Consider the following 8125-nt stretch of genomic DNA (forward strand, 5'->3'; position numbering starts at 1 on the left):
TTAGAAAATTCTTTCAACTGATATAGTTAGTTGTCACGACAAAATTAAAGCTAACTTAAAAAAAAAAATCATGTACAAATAATATTCTTTCAAGTCTCAATCAATTTTTAATGGTTTAATTACTCTATTGGTCCTTATAGTTTCGCGAAATTTTCAATTAGGTCCCTATATTTTTTTTTTTAATTGGGTCTCTGCACCAAATTTTTTTTAAATTAGGTCCCTTTTGGCAGTAATTGGCTTAATTTTGTAGGGACCCAACTAAAAAAAATTTGGTGCAGGGACCCAAATAAAAGAAAAAAAAAGTGTAGGGACCCAATTAAAAACAAAATTTGGTGCAAGGACTCAATTAAAAGGGAAAAAAGTACAGGAACCTAATTAAAAATTTCGCAAAATTATAGGATCAATAAATCGAATAATTAAACCATTTTTAATAAAAAAAACACCTATTTATATAAGTTTAAAAATTGATCATGAAAATACATATTTATAATAAAATCAAATTGACTATCAATTACTAAAAATTAAATAAAAAATTCTAATAGAATCAAATTAATTAATTTAATAAGAAGATATAATTGTTATTATTATTATTATTGATCGGGAAAATATTGTCGATAAAGCTGAATTGTTCGAATCGATAAAGTGGTCAAAAACATAAGCGGTGACACGTGTGCAAGCGTTAGATGGAGGTTCTTAACACGGATTCGATTTCGAGGCTTTTTTGATAAATGGAGAGAGTCAAGTCGAATGGGATATTTGAATTAGTTATTCGAAAAGTTGATTCGAGCAGTTATAGTAGTGAAGAATTTAAGGGTTTTTCATCACGCGAGGAAATTATTGGGAAGATGGACAATCAAAAGGCGGGAGCAGTTACCAAGGAGAAAGCATTCGAAATTTCAAATTTATATTTAATTGTAATTAATTGTAACTAATTGTCGGTTACCAAAGGTAGATTATAAATACTAGGAAGCTTTAGGAAATTAGGGTTGGAACTTCGTTTCAGAAATACACTCAAGCACACTCACATTCCCAGAGAATTTCTGAGTCTGCATTCGAGTTCAATTTCTGTAGGGTTCCTTCCATGTTTTTAATTTTTCATTTACATTTTCTGTAAACTTTATTTTTCAAGTAAATCTATTTTTTTTTTTGCAATCTTTAATTTTCATGTTCAATTTACATTTCAGTACTTTTATTTTTTATGTTAAAGCCCTTTGACTCAGTTGAAGGCATTTTATCGCTTTGTTTAATCTCAACGCATTTTTCTTCGTTTCCAGTTAATACTTTCTTTTTGAAAACTTTATTTTGTCATCTTTTATTTTAAATTACATAATTCAATTTGTCTTTATTTCTAAATCCCATCTAATCGAAGACACTTTGATCCACTTCTAGAAAACTGGTACCTGCAAAGAGGAGTAGGTTTCACTCCCAGACCATTAGATATCGAACCACCATCGATTTGCTAAAAATCGACAAAACAAATTGGCACGCCCGGTGGGACAATTTTAAAATTTTGAAGTGTGTCAAGTAAACATTTTATGGTGTCATTCAGTGTATGCGATTACGAAGTGAAAAGATCATTCACATGGCTGATGAAATGTCAAATGTGAATGGTGGTTCAACCACTAGTGATAGTATACCAGTGTTTGTTCAATAGGTGGACGTGACATCACGTTCGGAGAATGCAATAGGAACAGAGAGTATAGCAGTTACGACTATTCAAACTAAAAATGTTGGGCGTGATACTCGTCCACGTGGTACTTTGCCGCTATTCCAGCCTTCATTGACCGTTGGTTGGCCTCCATATGGTCTTCCTCCTGGTTATACCCTCTTGGGTGGTTTTGTTCCACCTATTGATTTTGGGAGCTTGAATGGAGGGAGTAATTCTCAAAACCCACAGCAACATTTCGAGTATTCTCGTGATTATAATGTGGGCTCTACTTCAAATGCTGCGAATTTAATGGCAGTATATCGTCAACAAGTAGAGGAAAGTCATCATGACTTAGTTAATTTATTGACTCAGCAAATGACTACAATTCTGAACCCTATGATGGCTGATCATGAATCAAAATTCGAACGCCTCGCTCAACAAGTTGAACGAATTGCTCGAATTGTTGATTATGATGAGGGTGAAAGGCATAATGCCAGGGGAAATAATGAGGGGTTTGAAAATGTTTTTCAAAATGAAAATGTTGTTGTTAATAGAGAGATTCCTCATGTAGTTCCCCGGACTAAAAATGCTGATGATTTTTTAGCCAGATTACGTAATAATCATGGCGGTAAATGTTATCAAATCACTAGAATTGTAGAAAAAGTGTTGAATAGAGTCGATTTGAATGTTGGTTTTATGAACCAACCTCATTTTGTGTTTGCTTTTTCCCAAGTTGTTTAAATAGCTGAAGTGTCAAGAGGGGTGAAGAATCCAAAGAATATCACAAAATTTGCTGGAGAAGTTGGGGAATCAACTACTGAACATATTGTCCGATATTTGGTGGAGATTGGAAATTTAGCCAACGATGAAAATTTAAAAATGAAATTTTTTCCTTCTTCCTTAACAAAGAATGCTTTTACTTGATTTTCGAATCTTCGACCGAATTCGGTAACAACATGGGCTTAGTTGGAAACTGCTTTCCATGCACAGTTTTATCGAGGGAAAATGAATGTAGCAGTTACTGACTTAGTAGCCTTGAAACGTGAAGATGGTGAAACCATTGATGATTACTTGATACGTTTTAAGAATGCTAGGAGCAGATGTTATGTTTCATTACCTGAGAATGAAGTGGTAAAGATAGCAACTATGGGGTTGGGGTTTTATATGCGTAGGAAATTACTTAATGTGCATATTTCTTATTTAGCTCATTTGGAAAAAAAGGTTCGTCAAACCGAACTTATGAAAAAAGAGAAAGAGAAATATAGGAGTGAGTACCGATCGAAGAGTAAACCCTTTACTCGAAAAAAAAAAAGTTGCTTATGTGACTATGGAGTCTTTCGAAGAGGAATTCGATTTCAAAACTGAAGTCGATTTGGCTGAACTTAAGAAATGTCCTCCTTACGTTTGTTCTTTACTCAAAAAACTTCCTAGTAATGAGAAGTTGAATGATTCCAAACTAAAAAGCGGGAAGAAATATAGTTTTGATATTTCAAAATCTAATCAAATTTTTGATGTGTTGCATAAAGATAAACAGTTAATTCTGCATAAAGGCAAAACTTTACTTTCGGTGAAAAATTTGAAAGGAAAGCCCTATTGTAAATTTCACCAAGCAACGAGTCATTCGACTAATAGTTGCGTTCGTTTCAGGGACCTAATTCAGGAAGCAATTATGGAAGGGCGGTTGAAATTTGATGATGGCAAGAAGGAGATGAAGGTTGATACTGATCCCTTTGAAGCAGATGCCAGCTTTGTGGAACCATGTTTTGGAGTTAACATAGTTGGCATGTCTTATGATTTTGATGTGGCTCTTGATGATTTTGAGTCAGAGGTTCGATCAGTGTATCCCCGAGCAGGAGACGGTTTGTTGGATTTTCTAGTTCAACAAAAATTCAAAGACCGGGATGTATCTCTATGTCCACGGTGTAATGCCGTCTTTGATACCGAAGCAGCGGCAATCTTTGAGAAGGAGAGAATGAAGAAAGAATTGGCTCATAGAGAAGAGCAAGCACGCCAGAGACAACCTATTCGGCATTTTGAAGGTCAAAGTTCTAAGACCCATCAACAGAGCACTGCTGCACCTTTGAGTCGATCTTAGGCTATAGGTGTCCAGTGGATTCGAAACTGTCAGGAGTTTTAGAAAAGAGATCATCTGTATCGGTGCAACCCACAATGGGGACATCGGGGGCCTCCCCGAAATCAATACCCCTATTATCGTGGTCGGGCCAGAGGGTATCCGAGAGGCAGAGGAGGCAGGAGAAACGTCAATCAGCAGAAGAAGCCTTAGTCAAAAGTGAGCAAGGGGGCAACTCCCTCTGTGCATTCTCGAATTGTCTTCCCTTCTGATGGGGAGACTTGCCCGAAAGGAATTCCTTCTCCCATGAAGATGGAAAAGGGTAAAGCAATAGCCCAATCTTCTGGGGTTGATAAGAATAAAGAAGTTGACGTTGATGAAGAGTATTTTGATGAAGGGGATAATGATATGGTGGGAACGATTTCAATCATTCCAACCGAATATCTGGGAGAATATGAAAGTGACCCAATGAAGATTATGATTCGGAAGATGAAGAGGCTTTTTCTTTTATCCGAATTGAAGATGAGCCGGGGTATTTCTTACGGCCTACTGAAAAACAGATGTCTCATCTCTGCCCACTCTATATAACAACTACTTTAAGTGGGATAAAAGTAAACAATATTCTGATTGATGGTGGTGCGGCAATCAGTCTTTTGCCTGAGAGGATGTTAATCAAGGTGGGGAAGCATCCTAATGATTTAATCCCCAGAAATATTGCTGTGACAGATTTTAATGGGACTTCGACTCCAGCCAGAGGGTTGGTTACTCTGACTGTGAAGGTTGGCTCGTCTGAGCGCAACACTGTGTTTGTGGTGGTTCCATCAAGAGCAAGCTATAATGCTTTGCTGGGGAGAGATTGGATCCATGGTGTAGGTGCAGCCTTCTACTGTGCATCAGAGTGTTCTTCTATGGACAAAAGATGGTAAACCTGAAGTCATCAAGGCAGATTCGAATCTTTATGTCGAACAACTGCACGTTGATTTCAGGAGGTTTAGGAGGAGTCTCTAAGACCCTAGATCGAGAAGAATCTGAATTGGTGGTGTCAGCGATTCTAAATATTGCAAGGGATTTGCCATCGAATCAACCATCTGTGTTGTATGCAGAGGAGGCGAAAAAACAATCGGAAGTGGCAGAGTAGGCCCTGTGAATTAAATTGAGTCATGTGATGTAGAGTGCTCTAGATCATGTTGTTGTTGTTGAATTGGTTGATTAGGAGCCACAAAAGATGAAATTGAATGGGTAGCAGTGGTAGGCTCATATAAAAGGTACACAGTTATAAATTCAAATTTTATTTCAATTTAAATGAAGTGTGTATATTAGAGATGATTGTGTATCAGCTGAGGACCAGGATCTGAATCAGCTGTGTCTTCTGATTGGGGAGAAGCAGCAAAAATTTTCCAAATGTTTTGCTCGTTCTCATCAGAACTCTCACTTGATAGTTGTAACCGTAACTAATAAAGAAATGAAAATCGAAAATCAACATGTATTAGTTCAAAATATATGATTATGTGTGGGATAGTAAATGGATGATGGTTACCTTTCTGGAAGTTCTTGTGGGAGTTCTTTGACTTTTGTGTTGTGGTTGATGGGAAGAGGCTGTAGTATCAGCTTTTCTTTTTTGTGACTTTTTGGGAGAACCTTTTGTAGCAGGATCTATTCGAATGGCAGATTTCTGGATTGCTTCTAAAGTACGATTGTACTTAGAATAGTAGGTGGTCCACCATTCGAGACAAGATTTAGTGATATATGTGCTGCGGTCATAAACAAGAAAATTAAAGTGATCCTTGTGTTGTTGATTTGTTGCAAGGAGGAAATCAAGGTCACGTTGAGAAGTCAGAGTAACATGGCAAAGTGGTTTGTTATTCTGAGGAAAAAGGGATCGGGATGGCCTGTGAAAATCCTAGCTGTCTGGCTGTAAAGTGAGGGGCATATAATGTCACCTTAAATTTCTCCTTCTTGTGTTGGGGTAATCCTATCGGAATTACCTGAACAGCTAATAGATTTGTCCAATTTCGATTAGCCAGTTCATTTTCTTCTGTATCATGTGGGAAAAGTAGGCGATCGAGCCATGCAGGACCACGATTTCGGCGTAAAAAGGGGGCAAAATCCAGATCCTCATTGTCAAAATCTTTACAGGAATGGAAGAGAGAAAAGATAGCCCAGAATCGGTCTTCATCCATTTGTGTGTCTGGGAAGTTGGGTTTATAGTCAGCTAATCGAAAACCTTCAATGTGTTGCTTATTACCCCCAACTCCAGGATTCGTCATAAACTTCTCAAAAATGGCGTTGAGCCATAACTAGAGGAGCCAGAGAGGGCCACCTGTACTAATTATACTATTGTGTCAGAGACATTGAACGAATTGGCCAAGTTCTTCGAAAATGTGTCCTAGAAGAAGCTTGGCCAAGTTGAGGACTTTTCCTTCGTGAAGCAAAGCAGCCAAGGGAAGAAAGAGTTTCGACATCTGAACGCTTCGAGAACAAAAGAGGATTGCATTTAGCCAATAAAATAAAAAGGCTACATGCTCATCATTTGTAACGTTTGTACTTTCAGCACCCATGTTATGAGCAATGAAATCGCTGTAAGAATTGGTTAAGACGACAGTGTATTGGTGTTCCGGCTGCATGTCAGGAGTACAGTCTAGAGAGTTTACTGGAAGCCCTGTGATGGCGGCTACGTCCAAAAGAGACATTCCGACCATTCCACAAGGAAGGTGAAAGTTGTTAGTTGTTCTGTTCCAGAAGCAAGTTACCGCTCCAATCATCCATGGGAGTGTTGTCAGTGAGAAATGGGAGAGCCTTAGTAGTTCTTGTATTCCTAAAGCCCCCAGTCAGCATTTTTTGTGGGCTCAAGGCATTGATACCAGGTAGAGAAATCGTATCCTCGAGGATTAATCTTGGGATTATTCCTGAAGAGTTTTTGATTAATAAAATGGGAGATGTTGAAAGCTTGATTAATTAATAGATCTTCTCCTTCGGCACTGGGGAAGAAAGAAAGCTTCTTGTTTGCCCTCTCTAGAGATTCAATTGGTCCGAGGAAGCAATGGGTATCTGTACCTACTGTGAAGGGGATTAAGATTCTAGTATCATTAGCTTGCAGTCGATGGTCGTCAATGACTTTATCATTGACTTGATTTAATATGCGAAGAGCTGGTGGAGCCGACGGTGCTGATATAGGACCTTTCCCTTTGTCTTGAATAGTAGCATGAGAAGAAGAAGCGGCCATTGTAAAATTAAGGAAAGAAATTGCAAAGTTTGAGATTTGATAATATAAGAGGGATGCAGAGGATAATGAGTTTAGGAAGAGTTTGAATAAAAGGGAGATTGGTGAATTTAAAGTGTTACTGTAACCGTTATTGTAGAAAGAATGTGAAAAGGGATAACTTCACGAGGAAGTTGAAGTGAAAGGAAGGAGAAGCGTGAGTCTCAAAAAACGTGTCGAGTGGGTTAGTATTGATGGGAGGTTTAATGATAGTTATTTCTGATTTTAAAATTGAAGTTTGAATTTGGATTAAGCGTTTTATCTTCCGATAAAGTTATCGAAGACAAACACATTAATCTAAGAGGGCAATTTGTTGATCGGGAAAATATTGTCGATAAAAGTGAATTGTTCGAATCGATAAAGTGGTCGAAAACATAAGCGGTGACACGTGTGCAAACGTTAGATGGAGGTTCTTAACACGGATTCGATTTCGAGACTTTTTTGATAAATCGAGCGAGTCAAGTCAAATTGGATATCTGAATTGGTTATTCGAAAAGTTGATTCGAGCAGTTATAGTAGTGAAGAATTTAAGGGTTTTTCATCACGCGAGGAAATTATTGGGAAGATGGACAATCAAAAGGCGAGAGTAGTTACCAAGGAGAAAGCATTCAAAATTTCAAATTTATAGTTAATTGTAATTAATTGTAATTAATTGTCGGTTACCAAAGGTAGATTATAAATACTAGGAAGCCTTAAAGAAATTAGGGTTGAAACTTCGTTTTAGAAATACACTCAAGCACACTCATATTCCCAGAGAATTTCTGAGTCTGCATTCGAGTTCAATTTCTGTAGGGTTCCTTCTATGTTTTTTAATTTTTCATTTACATTTTCTGTAAACTCTATTTTTCAAGTAAATTTATTTTTTTTGCAATCTTTAATTTTCATGTTCAATTTACATTTCAGTACTTTTACTTTTTATGTTAAAGCCCTTTGACTCAGTTGAAGGCATTTTATCGCTTTGTTTAATCTCAACGCATTTTTCTTCGTTTCCAGTTAATACTTTCTCTTTGAAAACTTTATTTTGTCATCTTTTATTTTAAATTACATAATTCAATTTTTCTTTATTTCCAAATCCCATCTAATCGAAGATATATTTATGCACTTCTAGAAAACTGGTACCTTTAAAGAGGAGTAGGTTTCACTTCCA

This window comes from Arachis ipaensis, chromosome B8, assembly GCF_059453495.1.
Source record: "Arachis ipaensis isolate K30076 ecotype BB chromosome B8, ASM5945349v1, whole genome shotgun sequence".
NCBI lineage: Eukaryota > Viridiplantae > Streptophyta > Magnoliopsida > Fabales > Fabaceae > Arachis > Arachis ipaensis.